Below are 19,748 nucleotides of genomic sequence, written 5' to 3'. Positions count from 1 at the left end.
TGACTTGCTAGACTTTGAGAGCTCACTAAGCTATGTATGGTCTAACGCTCCTGCCCCTGTGGCAGCCGCAGACACTGCAGTAACTAGGCTCACTCCCACCAGCACCGGTAGATAAACTGCCCTCTTCTGTCTAGTGTTTTGATATATAGACCATTCATCTAGTGCCTGTCTTACCTCAGGTTTGCTGTACAAAGTTAGTTGGGGCACTAGCATTACCGAAAAGCAGGGTCCTACCGTGGTGCTGTTGATGCATTGGGTAAGCGTGCTGTTGCACCAGAAGAATCCACCTCCTTGAAGGGAAATTGGAGTGTCTACAGTCACCCGTCGTCGGCACTGGCTTCCCATTGGCCATTCTGAGATACTGGAATGCTGGGTCAGGTAGCAGGTTAGCTGGGACGATGGCTTTTCGTGCCATTTTCTGGTGACCCCGGACTTATGCCGAGCTTTGGGCTCAAGGCTTGTTTTCCACATTGGTACCTCGCTTAAAGGGAGGCCGTAGTCTTTTTCAGAGTTTACTGGTTGAGCCTGGAAAAAACTAATGGGAACTGCAGCCACCGGGGGATATCGGAGGGAGGCACAGAGGAAATAATTAGACACATTGCTGAGGATATGTGAAGCATTAAGAAATTGCACTGTTTCTCTAATGACTCTGGCCCAGGAAAGTTGTGTTTCTGCTGGTCATAGAGAGTGGGGGTAGGGGCCCGACTGGATCTTCTGTTTTAGTGCCTGTTCCGTTTTTAAAATATTACTTGATACCCATGCCTGGGTGTTTAAGACCTTCGTGAGAGTGGGGTTTACAGTGGTCCACTCTCTTTTGATGTTGATTGTGCCCTGTGGAAAGGCATGACTGCTTTCATACAGCTTGCCCTGTACTCCTTTTTCCCAGCGTTGGTCCCATGGGTCACTAACGGTAATGTATAGCCTATTTTGTATCTTGGTAAATATTTTGTCATTGGTTCCCCTTGTCGTGTCTCTTACTGTATGGACTTTACATTTGTTTGCTTCAGGATGGCATCCTCCATACATGTTGGACTGGAATGTACATGTACTAGAGGTCTGGTCGTAAGGGAAGCATAGTGTTGGGTTTGAGAAGGTATTTAAGATGTCTGTGTATATCAGTATTTGAACCGGTGCCTTACAACCCGCACGCAGGCAGCTTTGGGTGCCTACTTCTTGGGCCTCAGTTCCATGAGGAAGGGTTAGGTTAAGCCTGAATTTCCATGCCGAATAGCTCTGCCTGGAGACTATAGGGTCATCTATTTGGCTGGCTGTACTTGACACGACTAACCCATAGCTTAAGAGGACCAACTTCACAAGACACCCACTCATCATGTCTGGGTACCCGTTTGAGCCTAGAAAGGTGATACCAGGAGGAGTGCCTGTGTAGTTTGGCTGCTGAGGGCGTACTGAGGATTACTATATAAGGCCCTGTCCAGCGGGATTGGAGAGATTTTGACTGGAGTTCTCTTAGGAGCACTTTGTCTCCTGGCTGAAGGATTGCTACATCTCCTTGGTTGCTGGATGACATAGGTTGGGGTAGGAGCTGGTCTGCATGTTCCCTAAGAAGATGCCTCAACAGTGTAAAGTAAGGAAGGTAGGAGGCCAAAGGAGGAGAGGTAGCGGGCAGGCCTGTGTTTAATAAGAAGGGCCTGCCATACATCAGCTCAAATGCACTTAGTCCAGCTGGTCCCCGGGGGGCAGCATGCAGCCAAGCGAGAGCGATGAGGAGAAGATTGGGCCACCAGAGCTTTACCTCTAGAGACAGCTTAGTTAGTTGGTCTTTTAAGAGACTATTAGCCCTTTCGACCTTACCTGAAGTTTGGGGGTGGTAGGGTATATGGAGGTTCCAGGTGATATTGAGAGCCTTGGCTGTTAGCTGAGTGACCCGAGAGATTAAAGCAGGCCCGTTGTCCGACTGTAGCGAGGCAGGCAGGCCAAAATGGGGGGATGATATGCGCTACCAATGTCTGTGCCACCACCGAAGCTGTCTCTTGGTTGGTGGGGAAGGCTTCAATCCATCCTGAAAAGGTATCAACCAGAACTAGTAAATACCTAAGTTTTTTATGTTTAGGCATGTGGGTGAAATCGACCTGCCAGTCCTGTCCGGGGATGGTTCCTCTCACCTGGTGGAGGGCCATCCGGATTTTCAGAGCACCTTGAGACGAGATGCGATGACAAGTAGTGCAGCCTTGGTGTACCTCATCTATGGCCTTGCAGAGACCATAAGGGGCAAATATGGGGGAGAGAAGCCGGTGCATAGCTTCCGGCCCAATGTGTAGAAACTGATAAATTTTGGATATGACATCCCTGCCTTGGGCTTGGGGGAGGGCAATTCGTCCTCTGAGATATATCCATCCCTGATCTCCTAACACTCCCCCTTGATGTAGGAGCAGTTGTCATTAATCATCGGGGTACTGGGGCAGTAGAGAGGAGGAAAGAAACAACACAGAGGGTGGGCTAGACCCGGATGTTAACTGTCGGGCCGTGGTGTCTGCCAATGCATTATCTCTGGTTACTGGATCGTTTCCTGTTTGATGTCCTTTACAATGCACGATGGCCACCTCCTTGGGGTCCTCTAGGGCCTGTAGCATGCGGCTGATAGCCCTGCCATTGATGATTGGGGTTCCCTTGGTGGTGAGGAAGCCCCTTTCCTTCCAAATTGCTGCATGAGTATGTGTAATCAAGAAGGCATATTTAAAGTCAGTATAAATTGCGGCTCTCTTCCCGGCTGCCAGCTGTAATGCTCGGGTAAGAGCTACTAATTCGGCTTTCTGGGAGGTGGTCCCAGATGGGAGTAGGTTTGCTTCTATCACTTGCGACAGAGTTACCACTGCATAGGCTGCCCTTTGCACCCCAGCACTCCCCTTCAGCAAGCTTCTGTCTATGAAAAAGGTCAAGTCAGGGTTTTCGAGGGGCATGTCTTGTAGGCCCTCTCTAGGTTTTCTAAGAGCTTCTACAATCTCTACACAGGAATGCGTGGGCTGATCTGCCTGATCGCTGACGGGAAGCAAGGAGGCTAGGTTAAGGGGTGGAGAGACTTGTAGGATTACCTGTGGATGTTCAATAAACAGGAGGTGGAATTCTTGTACTCTTGATGGACTCAAGGAGGCCAGGAATTTATGACTCAAAATATCTTGTAACCGGTGTGGGGAATACACAGTAATGGGCTGTTGGAGGGTTAATTTCAGGGCTTTTTGGGCCAGACTTCCCGCAGCTGCCAGGACTCAGAGGCAAGGCTGCCACCCTCTGGCGGTGGCATCCAACTGTTTGGAGAGAAATGCAATGGGATGGCACCCTGGCCCCACTGGCTGTACCAGCACTCTGGTGGCCACTCCTGCCCTTTTTGTTGTATATAGGGTAAAGGGCTTGGTTAGGTTGGGGAGCATCAAAGGGAGGGATGAGAGTAACACATTCCGCAACTGATGGAAAAAAGAAGCTGCTTCAGTGGGTGAAGTTAGCGGCCCAGTAGGAGTCTCTGTAGCAGCCTCATAGAGTGGTCTCGCCAGAAGGGAAAAGTTAGGCACCAGTGTCTGAAAAACCCTACTAATCCTAGAAAGGATAGTATCTCGGCTCCTGAAGTAGGTGGCAGGAGAGCTTTAATCACAACCACTCAGTCCGCCATCAGGGCTTTAGTGGTGGGAGTTAGAGTCAGCCCAAGGTATGTAACTTGAGGTAGAGACAGCTGTGCTTTGGCTGGGGATACCCTGTACCCCAGGTCTGCCAGGAAATTGAGAAGGGATGTGGTGTCCAGGACCGAGGCCTCCTTGGAGGGGCTGCAAAGTAAAAGATCATCCACATATTGGAGGAGAGAATTCTTGCCCGTTGAATGTCGCGAAAGGTCCTCTGCCAGGGCGTGTCCAAAAAGATGGGGGCTATCTCTAAAACCTTGAGGTAGAACTGTCCAGGTCAGTTGTCTAGATCGACAGGTATCGGGGTCTTCCCACATGAAGGCAAATAGCGGCTGCAATTCTGAGTGGAGGGGTATAGTGAAAAAGGCATCTTCAAGGTCTAGTACAGTAGAATGAGAGGTACCGGATGGGACCTGAGATAGAAGAGTGTATGGGTTAGGCACTACTGGGTGTAAAGGGATAACAGCCTCGTTAATTATTCGGAGGTCTTGAATGAGGCAGTATGCTCCAGAAGGCTTTTTTACTGGCAAGATGGGAGTACTGCATGGAGAGTGAGTCAGTACTAAAAGCCCTTGCAAGAGTAGATGATTAACAATAGGCTGTAGTCCCCTTCGGTGAACATGCGAAATAGGAAATTGAGGCTGAGAAGGGAAGCGGGATGGGTCTTTAAGGTGTATTAAAACTGGGGTGTGGTGGATTGCCACCACGGGGGTGGAGATGTCCCACACAACTGGACTGACAGCAGTCCAGGGAGTTGGGAGACTTACGTCTCTGTCGTCTAACTCTCCTTCGCCGACTAAAGCAACAAGGGAGTTTCTGGCATTTTGTAAGCATTTAAAAGGTGGGAGGGAAATACAGGCTCCTAACTTATAGAGCAAATCTCGTCCTAACAGAGGGGTAGGACAGGAAGGCATGACAAGAAAGGAATGAGTAAACGGGATGCTTTGAAAGGTGCAGGCTAATGGGCCCGTCTCCAAAGGCTTGGAGGGAGTTCCCACGACTCCAACTATGGAGACTTGGCAGGGTATAAAGGCCCTTTAAAGGAGGGGAGAACAGAGTAGGTAGCCCCCGTGTCCACCAAGAAAGAGATGGACTTACCCGCTACCCACAGCTTACCACAGCTTGGTAAGTGTACCAAGAGAACACTTAACATCGGGGTGTCTGAGTCCAGGCATCTTCAATCTTCAAGGGTGCCCAGCAGGTCTGAAGGGTAGTCCTTCAAGGGCATCTGCCCCCCGCGGGACTCTGCCACCAGGGGAGGACCACCCTCTAGTGGACAGTCTACTTTCCAATGACCTTGCTTACCACAGCTGGGGCATGGTTCGGTCAGTTTGCGTGGGTTTGGGCACTTCTGTGCCCAGTGCCTTTCTTCACCACACTGAAAGCAAGGGCCCGGAGGTTCGAGTCGATCTTCAGGGACAGCCCGACGATCTCTACGAGCCAGCCGCAGAGCAGCTGTTATGGCACAAGTTTGTTCTGCCATTCAGGCAGCTTTCTCTCACTCTTGTCCTCTCGGGCATTAAAAACTTTAAATGCATATCTACCAGGTCTCCTAGAGGAGTTTGGGGACCATCTTCAGCCTTTTTAAGCTTGCGCTTGATGTCAGGAGCAGACTGAGTTATAAAATGCATGGCCAGGAGAGAGGAACCTAACACTGAGGCCAGGTCAATCTTAGCGAAAGCTCCTAGAGTTTCTTTGAGGTGCTTGAGGAATTCTGATGAGTTTTCGTCAAGTTTCTGGGTAATTTCTTTAAGCTTATCATAACTGATAGCTTTTTGGGCAGTAGAGTTCATACCTGCCAATAAGTAGCAAACCATGCAATCCCGGCATGCTTCACCCTCAGGAGAATTATAATCCCATAGGGGTTCTTGTAGAGGAATAGCTTCTCTGCCCACAGGTTCCCACTCATCCGTGGCATGGGCCTCATTGGCACAGTGCTGTGCCGCTGACGTGACACGGTCATATTCCTCTGGGGTTAGAGTGAATTGGAGGACTACATGTACATCATGCCAGGTGAGCTTGTAAGCTCGAGTAAGATATTTAAATTGTTTAGCGAACATTATGGGGTTGGAGGAAAAGGATCCCAATCATTGTTCTACTTGGGACAAGTCTGCCAGGGAAAAGGGAACATGAACTTGCACCACTCCTTCAGCTCCTGCTACCTCTCTCAGAGGAGCTATCACATGAGCTTAAGACCGCTGTGACTTAGAGCAGGTTACAGGAGGGCTAGACCATTTGGGTGCCAGCTGTGGTGAGTAAGATGGTGGTAGATTTGAAGGAGGGGATGGAGGAGGTGACTTTGGTAGTGGGGGATACAACCTGGGAATCAGTGCAGAACTTGAAGGCAGGGGACTTGGTGCAGAACTTGAAGGCAGGGGACTAGGATATGGGGGAGTTTTATCTGAAGTGGAGTCAGCACCTGTGGAGTAAAATGGTGGCAAGACTGGAAAAGAAGGGGAACAAGGCGGAGGAGAGACTGGAAGAAAAGGAGAGCAAGGTGGAGGAGAGACTGGGAGAGAAGGAGAACAAGATGGATGATATGAACAATGAGGAAGGGAGCTGGCCCCCGTGGTGGGCCTGGAGGAGTGGGAAGGGGGGTAGCCGAGATCTTCCACCGAGTCCGTCAGAGAAGAGCCTCCCAGTAATAGGAGTGGTAGAGCTCAGCGGTCCTTGGCGGAGGCCTGGGCCAACAAAACTTGGGAAGGAGATCACTTAACATATAGATCTGGACGGGTGCGCAAAGTCCAAAAGGCCTGCACATATGGGATTTCACTCCAATTTCTGCCCCAGTGGCAATAATTAGTTAAGTCAGTGAGGAGGTCAAAATCAAAAGTTCCCTCAGGGGGCCAGCAAGATTGATTGTCCAAGGGATACTGAGGCCAGGCCTGAGAGCAAAGGAAGACTAACTTCCATTTGCGAAGTTCCCGGGACAAATATAGAGTAGCCAGATTAGAAATGAGACACCACAGTGGGGTCTGACCCTCTGCTTTTGAGGACTGGTTCCCCATGTCTGCACCCACTTCCCAAGAAAAATCCCGCTGAGAGGAGCGCCCAGCATCCCAAGTGCACCAAGTCAGGGGAGATGGCCTGGGAGCCTGGGTGAGGAATGTCTCCCCCACCGCAGGGCCAGGGGCGAGTATCCCAGATACTCGCAACGGATGGGCTGAATACCCAAGACCTGGACGTAGCTACGATTTTGGACGGACCAGGTGAAACGGAGTTAGGAAGGGAAGCAGACCGGGGGAAACAGAGGGACTCACCAGAAAATAGTCCATGCAGTGGAGAGCAGGTTGAGGTCCTGGGTCGCGGAAGGAGGGGTCAGGGCCGCTGGTGGCCGGTTGGGGCCCCATGCTCACACTCCTTCCCGGGTTTTGGCACCAAATGTAAGATAAATTCTAGCTGAAATAAGCAGGCAAAGAGAGGCAACAAAGGGCCAGGTAGTTTATTTGAACGCAAACACCCAGGCAAGATTTCCCCAGTCTACAGAAATAGAGGCTGGGGAATTCACAAGCGTAAGCAGACAGGCAGTGAGTTTTTAAAGAAGGTAGGGGTAGGCAGAGCTTAGATTTACAGCAGTGTGAGGATTGGCTAACATAAGGCACATTTTTCAGGTTGGGAGGGGGCAACAGCTGGGGGCTTTGACACGTCATCAGGGTCCGATGTGCTTGCTCCTCCCGTCAGTGCTCTCAGCCTTACACTTTCATTCTTAGAGATCCTTTTTTCTCTCTGTGCCTCAGCTTCTTTGTATTCTTCTTCTCTAGTTTCAATTTCATTTATCGTCTCCAACCTTATCACCGTATCCAACCTGCTTTTAATACCCTCAATCGTGCTCCTCAATGATTGGATCTCTGACCTGAATTCATTGAGTTCTTGGATGTCTTTCCGTACCTCCATGAGCATGTTGATGATTTTTATTTTGAACTCCCTTTCAGGAAGAGTCATGAGGTCCATATCATTTAAATCTTTCTCGGGAGTTGTATTAACAATTTTACTCTGGATCAGGTTTCTTTGGTGTTCCGTATTTGTATATGGCACCCTCTAGTGTCCAGAAGCTCTATTCTGGAGCTGCTCAGCCCCTGAAGCAATGTCGGAGGTCACAGGGGAACGGTACTGGTGCCTTGGGGGAAGAAAGAGCTGTTCCCCGCTTCCCAGCTGCTGTGCCTGTCTCCACTGGCTGAACCAGCGGAACGAGCACACAGGTATTAGCTTTTGTCCCAGAGCAGCTGGATATGGATCCCTGCTTTCCTCAAGTGGCTAGAATCTCAGTCTCTCCAAGAACTCCCCCTGTCGCAGCTTTCCAATCCCATAATCAGAAGAGTATGATGAAAGCACCATGAAATGTAGGTTTGTGCTCCCAGCACAGATCTCCGGAGCTAGGTATTCATCAGTCCCAAGTCTTCCACTCCCTCCCTGCTCCATTTCTCTTCCTCTCACCGGTGAGCTGGGGTGGGGGAAGGGCTCGGGTCCTGCTGGGTCATGGCTCTGGTAAGTTACCTCATTCGGTGAGGTCTGGTCTTTTCTCCAGGTGTATGCAGTCTGGCACCATCCTCTTTCCTGTTGTTTTCTCAGGATTAGTTGCGCCAAATATATTTTCTGATTGTATCCAGTTTTAGGAGGAAGCCTCTGTCTCTCCTCTCACGCCGCCATCATTAATCGACTTATGTTTTTTGTGCAATGCTTCAAACTTTCTTCTGAACCTTCATTAGTAGAATCTATAGCATTCATATTTCTGCTAACAGTCTTTTCAAGGTATCTAGACCCCTATCATACTTCTCAAGTTCTTCTAGTCAATGACCATTGCCTGATTCAGAAACTCACCTTTTATTTTGTTGATTGCTTCCTTTATTGTGCAGAAGCTTTTTGCTCAGTGATGTCCCATGTTTCTACTTTTGCATTTTTTGCCTATATTTTTGTTGTTATATCCAAAATTTGTTATCAAGAACAATGTCAACGAGCTTTTCCCTGTTTTCTTCTTTTTATTTTATGAATCATTCATAAAGTGGTGAATCTAAAACAATGTACTTTTTCCACTGGATTTTTTCAGAGATTCAGTTCTACAATGTTTCTTTAATATGACTCAATAAAAAAAGAAAGGAGAGCATAGAGAAAGCAAGCTAGCAAAAAATTCAAATTCAATTGAATATCACTGAGCATATCCACTGTTCCAAGGTCAGGAATTTCCTGGTTGCTGTCAGTATAAGAGTGAGGTGACTTCTCCAGAGACACTCATGCTATTGGGTTTTATCTTAACTTGACCACTGCCTGATAATAGGAGAGCCCAGTTTACCATAATCAATTCTTCCAGCACTACAAAAGCTCTCTATTATGGAAGTTGACAGCTATTTTTTAGCTTGGATTATCATGGAAGAGCATAGACCACCTGTTTTTCCAATCCCATAATATCATTAAACAAGGACTAGAATCCATTGTGCTAATGACCTAACTAAATTTGAACTATAAAATAATCACCCTTGGGTCACACATCTTATGTATTCTCCCTAAATACATATATAGAAGTATTTATTTTAAGAATCTATAATGTTTTGCTAAATCACTTGCCTAAAAATGTATGACCTTCCCCAAAAAGAACCTTAGGTGTACTAAAAAAAATAATTCTTCAACCTTGTCTGCACTGTAGAATCACCTACACTGGAATATCTCCTGAGTCCCAGTTAAATTCCAACCTCATAAATCATGTTTTCTTATTGAAATTTACAAGGAAGCCTCTGAGAGTCTGTCTTCTTTTAAAATAATAATCAGAAGGAAAATCTGAAAAATAATTAAGAAAGATAATTTTTCATCAGTCTTTCCATTTGTTTCATGGAAAGTCTAATATTATTGGTAGAATTTCATGTTCCTCCAATACCTTTTGGCTCCCAAGGGAAACCAATTAAAAAGTATTTTCAAAATTAGTTGTACTGTACATGCGCCACTACTTTTCCTGTCTCCAGGGAGGTTTCTAGTATGTTTCTCTCAAAAACAAGCTCTTCTACAATGCTGTACTCAAGAACACATAAAATGTGTCTGGTTCTTTCGAAGAAAAGCTTTTTGAAAAACATGTATCACTGAGCAGTATCAGAGAAATCATGAAGCATGCCTCATTTAAATTCCCAATCAAAATACCTTTGGAAGTATGCTGATTGGATTTTCCCATCCTCATTGACTGGGTTTCTTCTGATTGAGAAATGGAGAGTCAAGGGAGAACCTGACAAGGGGGATTTGAAGAAAATCTTTAAATTTTAAATAGTGAAAGTACAAATGCCAATTTGTTTTATACAATCGGTAAAAATAAAGGAACCCTTTTCTATCTAAAACATTGTTTCTCTTATTATAGATCATCAGAAAAGTATTTCAGTTTAAAATATGACTCAGATCCATCAAGGACTATCACAAACGTGAGTATATTTCCTCTTAATCCACTTTGTTAATTTATCTTTATAATCATAGGCCTTCAATAATTACTCTCTTTGAAATGCAGAATGGGGACATTTTGTTAAGACCTTCATTATTTTCTTTCCCTGTAGCTTCCTAAGTTTGTTACAGCTGAGCTCATAAATGTGTCACACATGCTTCAGGAGGGAGTGGGGCAACCTTTTCCAGCCAGACCTAGTCTTGTATAACCAAGTATAGTCACACCAGCCACAGGAAGCATTACTCATGCCATTGGCATCTGCATGCTCCTAACATCTCCCACTTGATTCTGTTACAAATTAGACTACCCTCATAATTCAGTCAATTGTCACCAATCTGATTCCTACCTTTCTGGTACAGAAGTCCCACCTCACACTTGAGGCATATGTTCCAAGAACCCCAGTGTATGCCTGAACTGGGGATACTACAGAAACCTAGATATGCTGTTTTCCCCACAGCTACATTCCTGTAATAAAATTTTATTTATAAATTAGGGTAGTAGAAATTAACAACAAACACATAATAAAATAAAACAATTGTGACTATACACAATAATAAATCTTAGGTGATCATGGTCTCTCTCTCAAAATATCTGATGTACTGTATTCACCCTTCTTGTAATGATGTGAGATGATGAAATTCCCATGTGACGACATGAAGTGAGGTGAATGATGTGGGCATTGCAGTGTAGCATTGGACTGCTATATTTACGTTCTCACCATACATCTGAAGGAGAATCAGTCTGCTTCGGACTTGGGATGACCATCAATAACTAAAACCGCAGAAAGCAGAACCACAGACAGGGGGGATTACTGGACTGGAGGCAGCACACAAAGGTGAACCACACACGTAATATCTACCTTACTGATATTATAAAATTCTCATCACCTAAAGTTCTTGTTTTGTTGACACACCCTGTTACTATGAGGCATGTACACATACAGCTGAGAAATCCCTGGATTTTGAGGCTACTTCTAATCTGGCTTGCATGCACACTAGTCAATCATTAATTTTTTTCTTTAATTCATCCGATATAATTGAATCATGATCTGTGTTATGCGTGCAGTAGAATGGATGCTCCCTAACTGCATATGCTGCTTATGTGATCTTGGGCAAGTGACTTAACCCTTTTCTACTTCAGTTTCCTCCTCTGCAAAATGAGTCCATTAGTAGGACCTACCAAGAGCACAGGTAAAAGCTGTTTAGATTTCTGCTATAATATGAACCTTAATGATGATAATATCAACAATAACAATAATAAAATTTATCATATTTTATTGTATGATTACTTGTTATTAATGCTGTTGTGATAATCTTCTCTCCAATAAACAGTTGAACCTTTCACAATGTGGGGACTAGGGGCACTCACCTCCAAACAACTTTAGTCAAGAGGAGAGAATAGATCAATTTTGTACAAGAACCTTTCACAATGTGGGGACTAGGGGCACTCACCTCCAAACAACTTTAGTCAAGAGGAGAGAATAGATCAATTTTGTACAAGGGCAAAAGGAAGAGATTTTCAATGAATTGTCCATAAATGCTGTATTTTCTATTTAAGAATAGGAAGCAAGTCTTATTTAGAAAAATATTGCACTCTGCCTCAAAATTATGTTTTATAATGCCATTATTAGCATGTGGAGTTTAATGGTCATCAAGTTTTTAAAAATACTGTGTATTTCAATAACTTGTTTAATCTTTCCAAATGAATTACTTGCACAGTGAAATAAGTTAAGTATTTACATTGTTATCGTTTATGACTTTAAAATGACGTTCTGCATGTTAAAAAATTAATCAAAAATATAAAGAAAGGAGAGAGGTGGAGCCAACATGGCGGCGTGAGTAGGACAGTGGGAATCTCCTCCCAAAAACATATATACTTTTGAAAATACAACAAACACAACTAGTCCTAAAAGAGAGACCAGAAGACGCAGGGCAGTGGCCAGACTGCAGCTACACCAGCGAGAACCCAGCGACTGGTGAAAGGGGTAAGATACAAGCCCCTGCCCGGCGGGACCTGAGCGCCCCTCCCAACAGCACCCGGTGGGAGAAGAATAGGCAGAGCGGGAGGGAGACGGAGCCCAGGACTGCTGAACACCCAGCCCCAGCCACCCCCACCAGAGCACAGACACAGTGCGTGGCTGAGGGGCCCTGGATACTGGGGAAACAGGGCAGCAAGACCTCTAGCGGGTGCCGAAGCTGATGCCTCTGTGACAAAGAAAAGCGGGGGCTTTTTGAAAATCTTAAAGGGACAGGGACTTAACAGCTTGACGGAAACAACACAGGACATAGTCCAGCAGCTGGCAATTACAGGGAAAACCGGGCACAGTAAACCCCTGGGCAACAGCTCTGAGACCCCTCACGGAGGTAAACAGCCAAACCGCTGGCCCCCCACCCCCCAGTTCATTACCCCTCCGGGCGCTGCGAAAGCAGAGAAGCAGCCTGAGACAAACTCCGCCCACAGAAAGGGAAATTCCTCCCTTCCGGCCAGGCAAGACACAAAGACCCACTCTACATGCGATTACCCAACACAAGCCACTAGGGGTCGCAGTTGTCCCAGTAAAGAAAGGCCAGTAGCAAGTGAAAAGTTTGGCCCTCCCAGCTGACAATCAATACCACCTGTCAACATGAAAAGGCAAAAAAATATGATCCAGACAAGACTAACCCAGACAGCTTCGGCATCTGCTACATCTTCCCCTGAGAAGGAACCTGGGGAGATAGATTTAGCCAGTCTTCCTGAAAAAGAATTCAAAACAAAAGTCATAACCATGCTGATGGACTTGCAGAGAAATATGCAAGAACTAAGGAAGGACAATACAGAAATACAACAAGCTCTGGAAGGACTTCAAAACAGAATGGACAAGATGCAAGAGACCATTAATGGACTAGAAAACAGAGAACAGGAAAGCAGAGAAGCTGATGCAGAGAGAGATGAAAGGATCTCCAAGAATGAAAGAATTTTAAGAGAGCTGAGTGCCCAATCTAAAAGGAACAATATACGAATTACAGGTAAACCAGAAGAAGTAGAGAGAGAAAAAGGAATAGAAAATGTCTTTGAAGAAATAATTGCCAAAAACTTCCCCAAACTAGGGGAAGAAATGGCCTCTCAGACCACAGAGGTACACAGAACTCAGATGACAAGTGATCCAAGGAGGGCAACTCAAAGACAAATAATAATTAAAATGGCAAAGATCAAAGACAAGAACAAAGTATTAAAGGCAGCCAGAGAGAAAAAAAAGGTTACCTACAAAGGAAAACCCATCAGGCTATCATCAGACTTCTCAACAGAAACCCTACAGGCCAGAAGACAATGGCATGATATACTTAATGCAATGAAACAGAAGGGCCTCGAACCAAGACTACTGTATCCAGCACGAATATCATTTAAATATGAAGGAGGGATTAAACAATTCCCAGACAAGCAAAAGTTGAGGGAATTTGCCTCCCACAAACCACCTCTACAGGGCATCCTACAGGGACTGCTCTAGATGGGAGCACTCCCAAAAAGAGCACATAACAAAACACCCAACATATGAAGAAGGGAGGAGGAGGAATAAGAAGGGAGAGAAATAAAGAATCATCAGACCGTGTTTATAATAGCTCAACAAGCGAGTTAAGTTAGACAGTAAGATAGTAAAGAAGCTAACCCTAAACCTTTGGTAACCACAAACTTAAAGCCTGCAGTGGCAATAAATTCATACCTTTCAATAATCACCCTAAATGTAAATGGACTGAATGCACCAATCAAAAGACACAGAGTAATAGAATGGATAAAAAGGCAAGATCCATCCATATGCTGCTCACAAGAGACTCACCTCAAACCCAAAGACACGCACAGACTTAAAGTCAAGGGACGGAAAAAGATATTTCAAGCAAACAACAGAGAAAAGAAAGCAGGTGTTGCAATTCTGGTATCAGACAAAACAGACTTCAAAATAAAGAAAGTAACAAAAGACAAAGAAGGACATTACATAATGATAAAGGGCTCAGTCCATCAAGAGGATATAACCATTATAAATATATATGCACCCAATACAGGAGCACCAACATACCTGAAACAAATATTAATAGAACTAAAGGAGGAAATAGAATGCAATGCATTCATTCTAGGAGACTTCAACACACCACTCACTCCAAAGGACAGATCCACCAGACAGAAAATAAGTAAGGACACAGAGGCACTGAACAACACACTAGAACAGATGGACCTAATAGACATCTACAGAACTCTACATCCAAAAGCAGCAGGATACACATTCTTCTCAAGTGCACATGGAACATTCTCCAGAATAGACCACATACTAGGCCACAAAAAGAGCCTCAGTAATTCCAAAAGGTTGAAAACCTACCAACCAACTTTTCAGACCACAAAGGCATTAAACAAGAAATAAACTGTTCAAAGAAAGCAAAAAGGCTCACAAACACATGGAGGCTAAAAAACACGCTCCTAAATAATCAATGGATCAATAACCAAATCAAAATGGAGATCCAGCAATATATGGAAACAAACGACAACAACAACACTAAGCCCCAACTTCTGTGGGACACAGCAAAAGCAGTCTTAAGAGGAAAGTGTATAGCAATCCAAGCATATTTAAAAAAGGAAGAACAAGCCCAAATGAATGATCTAATGTCACAATTATCGAAATTGGAAAAAGAAGAACGAATGAGGCCTAAGGTCAGCAGAAGGAGGGACATAATAAAGATCAGAGTAGAAATAAATAAAATTGAGAAGAATAAAACAATAGCTAAAATCAATGAAACCAAGAGCTGGTTCTTCGAGAAAATAAACAAAATAGATAAGCCTCTAGCCAGACTTATTAAGAGGAAAAGAGAGTCAACACAAATCAACAGTATCAGAAACGAGAAAGGAAAAATCACGACGGAACCCACAAAAATACAAAGAATTTTTAGAGAATACTATGAAAACCTATATGCTAACAAGCTGGGAAGCCTAGGAGAAATGGACAAATTTCTAGAAAAATACAACCTTCTAAGACTGACCCAAAAAGAAACAGAAAATCTAAACAGACCAATTACCAGCAATGAAATTAAAGCGGTAATCAAAAAACTACCAAAGAACAAAAACCCCGGGGCCAGATGGATTTACCTCGGAATTTTATCAGACATACAGGGAAGACATAATACCCATTCTCCTTAAAGTTTTCCAAAAAATAGAAGAGGAGGGGATACTCCCAAACTCATTCTTTGAAGCTAACATCACCCTAATCCAAAACCAAGCAAAGACCCCACCAAAAAAGAAAACTACAGACCAATATCCCTGATGAATGTAGATGCAAAAATACTCAACAAAATTTTAGCAAACCGAATTCAAAACTACATCAGAAGGATCATACACCATGGGCAAGTGAGATTCATCCCAGGGATGCAAGGATGGTACAACATTCGAATGTCCATCAACATCATCCACCACATCAACAAAAAGAAAGACAAAAACCACATGATCATCTCCATAGATGCTGAAAAAGCATCTGACGAAGTTCAACATCCATTCATGATAAAAACTTTCAGCAAAATGGGAATAGAGGGCAAGTACCTCAACATAATAAAGGCCATCTATGAAAAACCCACAGCCAACATTATATTGAACAGCGAGAAGCTGAAAGCATTTCCACTGAGATCGGGAAATAGACAGGGATGCCCACTCTCCCCACTGTTATTTAACATAGTACTGGAGGTCCTAACCACAGCAATCAGACAAAACAAAAAAATTCAAGGAATCCAGATTGGTAAAGAAGAAGTTAAAACTGTCACTATTTGCAGATGACATGATACTGTATATAAAAAACCCTAAAGACTCCACCCCAAAACTACTAGAACTGATATCGGAATACAGCAAAGTTGCAGGACACAAAATTAACACACAGAAATCTGTGACTTTCCTATACACTAACAAAGAACCAACAAAAAGAGAAATCAGGAAAACAACTCCATTCACAATTGCATCAAAAAAAATAAAATACCTAGGAATAAACCTAACCAAGGAAGGGAAAGACTTATACTCTGAAAACTACAAGTCACTCTTAAAAGAAATTAAAGGGGACACTAACAGATGGAAACGCATCCCATGCTCATTGCTAGGAAGAATTAATCTCGTCAAAATGGCCATCCTGCCCAAAGCAATATACAGATTTGATGCAATCCCTATGAAACTACCAGCAAAATTCTTCAATGAACTGGAACAAATAATTCAAAAATTCATATGGAACCACCAAAGACCCCGAATAGCCAAAGCAATCCTGAGAAAGAAGAATAAAGTAGGGGGGAGCTCACTCCCCAACTTCAAGCTCTATTATAAAGCCATAGTAATCAAGACAATTTGGTACTGGCACAAGAACAGAGCCACAGACCAATGGAACAGACTAGAGAATCCAGACATTAACCCAGACATATATGGTCAATTAATATTTGATAAAGGAGCCATGGACATACAATGGCGAAATGACAGTCTCTTCAACAGATGGTGCTGGCAAAACTGGACAGCTACATGTAGGAGAATGAAACTGGACCATTGTCTAACCCCATATACAAAAGTAAACTCAAAATGGATCAAAGACCTGAATGTAAGTCACGAAACCATTAAACTCTTGGAAAAAAACATAGGCAAAAACCTCTTAGACATAAACATGAGTGACCTCTTCTTGAACATATCTCCCCGGGCAAGGAAAACAACAGCAAAAATGAACAAGTGGGACTATATTAAGCTGAAAAGCTTCTGTACAGCAAAAGACACCATCAATCGAACAAAAAGGAACTCTACAGTATGGGAGAATATATTTGAAAATGACACTTCCGATAAAGGCTTAACGTCCAGAATATATAAAGAGCTCACACACCTCAACAAACAAAAAACAAATAACCCAATTAAAACATGGGCAGAGGAACTGAACAGACAGTTCTCCAAAAAAGAAATTGATGGCCAACAGACACATGAAAAGATGCTCCACATCGCTAATTATCAGAGAAATGCAAATTAAAACTACAATGAGGTATCACCTCACACCAGTAAGGATGGCTGCCATCCAAAAGACAAACAACAACAAATGTTGGCGAGGCTGTGGAGAAAGGGGAACCCTCCTACACTGCTGGTGGGAATGTAAATTAGTTCAACCATTGTGGAAAGCAGTATGGAGGTACATCAAAATGCTCAAAGCAGACATACCATTTGACCCAGGAATTGCACTCCTAGGAATTTACCCTAAGAATGCAGCAATCAAGTATGAGAAAGACCAATGCACCCCTATGTTTATCGCAGCACTATTTACAATAGCCAAGAATTGGAAGCAACCTAAATGTCCATCGATAGATGAATGGATAAAGAAGATGTGGTACATATACACAATGGAATACTACTCAGCCATAAGAAAAGGGAAAATCCTACCATTTGCAGCAACATGGATGGAGCTGGAGGGTATTATGCTCAGTGAAACAAGCCAAGCAGAGAAAGAGAATTACCAAATGATTTCACTCATCTGTGGAGTATAAGAACAAAGGAAAAACTGAAGAAACAAAACAGCAGCAGAATCACAGAACTCAAGAATGGACTAACAGGTACCAAAGGGAAAGGGACTGGGGAGGATGGGTGGGTAGAGAGGGATAAGGGGGGGGGAGAAAAAGGGGGGTATTAAGATTAGCATCCATAGGGTGGTGGGAAAAAGGGGAGGGCTGTACATCACAGAGAAGACAAGTAGTGATTCTACAACATATTGCTACGCTGATGGACAGTGACTGTAAAGGAGTATATAGGGGGGACCTGGTATAGGGGAGAGCCTAGTAAACAAAGTATTCATCATGTAAGGGTAGATTAATGATAAAAAAAAAAGGCAGTTCCTGTGTGGTGACCTCCAATGAGTTCTACACAAGAGTATAAAGGGCATATAAAAGTGTAGGCAAAGGGTCTGTTTGTGTTTATACAGAGGATCAAAGCCCAATTTGGCTACCCCGAAAATGAACTACAATACGATATGAAAAAGAACTTCCAACATCAGCACTCTCGGGAAGACTCATGCCAGAAGACGATCAGCAAAAGAAACCCCAACAAAGGTCCACGCATTTCCAGAGGTGTAGATGCACTCATCCCACCAGTTCCTGGACTTGCCATGGGAATGATGAAAGAGATATTTAAGCTGGCCTGTACATACAGTAAAACAACAAATTTGACTGGATCTATACTGTTGGAACTCAACCAAGAATTAGGCGAAGAGCAAATTATAGCACTCCAAATCTTACAACCACAGACTATTTACTGTTAAAAGAACATATGGGATGTGAACAGTCCCCAGGAATGGGTTGTTTTAATTTGTCTGATTTCTCTCAGACTGTTCAAGTTCAGTTGGACAATATCCACCATATCATAGATAAGTTTTCACAAATGCCTAAGGTGCCTAACTGGTTTTCTTGGTTTCACTGGAGATGGCTGGTAATTACAGGTATGCTTTGGTTACATAACTGTACTCCTATTATGTTAATGTGTGAGCACAATTTAATTAGTAGTTTAAAACCTATCCATGCTGAAGTTACTCTACAAGAAGATATGTCAAAGAAATAATCAATCTTCTCAGGTTTTCTTCCGCCTGCTACTTCTATAACTTTTCTTCTTCCTACCTAATTATAACCCTTAAATAGAATTCATGCCACATGTCGAATTTACCGAGTATCATAATTCTTCCAAGTGGTAAAGACACCTCAAGACAAATGCTGGGCATAGAAGCCACAGGGCATAAATTTGCAAAGAAGTAAAAAGCTAACCTTTTCAAACAATAAGGCTTCTCTCTCACTTACCAACTTAACATTTCCCTGTATGGCCCTGGAAGATGACTGGTTAGCCAGAGACGGGTAAGATTCCTCAAGGGAGGAACAACCTAAGACAGGCACAGTCGCAGGGGGGCCATCAGGTGAGAAAATGGGGATCAGCAGAGGTGAGGCTTAGAACCTCCCCCCTCCTGTTCTGAGAGAAATCTTCTGCATACGTGGATGTTTTATTGCCTTTGTCTAGCTCAGATTAACACATAGTCTACAGGCACACACCTGATCATCTACATTTGCTCTCTTACAACACTAAACTATGTTTTCTACCTTTTTCTCGTGTCTACCTACCACTTCAGCATTTTATTAAAAATAATAATAATAAAGAGAAATGTGGTATCCACATATAAATCAAGTATAAAAATCAAATGAATATTCATATTTGAACTGACTGTTTATAGTTCACAATGCATGAGCAAAACCAAAAGCTTCTGTGGTGACTGCCCCTGTAATGTTCACCATGTAACTTATTCACTATGTAAGAATTTGTACTCCATGTAAGAACTTGTTCATTAAGCTTCAAAAGATTGGAGACTGACGAAAATTAGGCTTGGGGTGGATTAATGATTGTGCATTGGGCATTGACCCCCCTATACAGAATTTTATTTTTGTCAACAACCATTTTATCAATAAATATGAGAGATGCCCTCACCAAAAAAAAAATTTATATATATATATATATATACACGCACTTCCAATTATAAAATAAATAAGTAACTGGGATGTAATGTATAGCATAAAGAATATAGTCAAAATATTGTAACAACTTGGTATGGTGATAGCTGGTACCTAGAATTATCATGTATATAAATGTTGAATCACTGTGTTGTACACCTGAAACTAATGTAATACTGTGTGTCAACTACCCTTCAATAAAAAATAATT

At 43.4% G+C, this 19,748-nt stretch overlaps 1 protein-coding gene across 4 annotated transcripts in view; it reads right to left on the bottom strand.

Moving 5' to 3' along the window:
* LOC130679060 (olfactory receptor 6C74-like) overlaps window positions 1-19,748 on the bottom strand; it is a 102,599-nt gene that overhangs the window by 10,502 nt on the left and 72,349 nt on the right. For all 4 annotated transcript variants that reach the window (XM_057486780.1, XM_057486781.1, XM_057486778.1 and 1 more), the window contains one exon: window positions 10,651-10,812. The gene's annotated coding sequence lies outside the window, so the exon portion shown is untranslated. The remainder of the gene's footprint in view (window positions 1-10,650; window positions 10,813-19,748) is intronic.

This window comes from Manis pentadactyla, chromosome 10 (assembly GCF_030020395.1).
Source record: "Manis pentadactyla isolate mManPen7 chromosome 10, mManPen7.hap1, whole genome shotgun sequence".
In the NCBI taxonomy this organism is placed as follows: domain Eukaryota; kingdom Metazoa; phylum Chordata; class Mammalia; order Pholidota; family Manidae; genus Manis; species Manis pentadactyla.
This window is presented reverse-complemented; position numbering and strand designations above follow the sequence as displayed.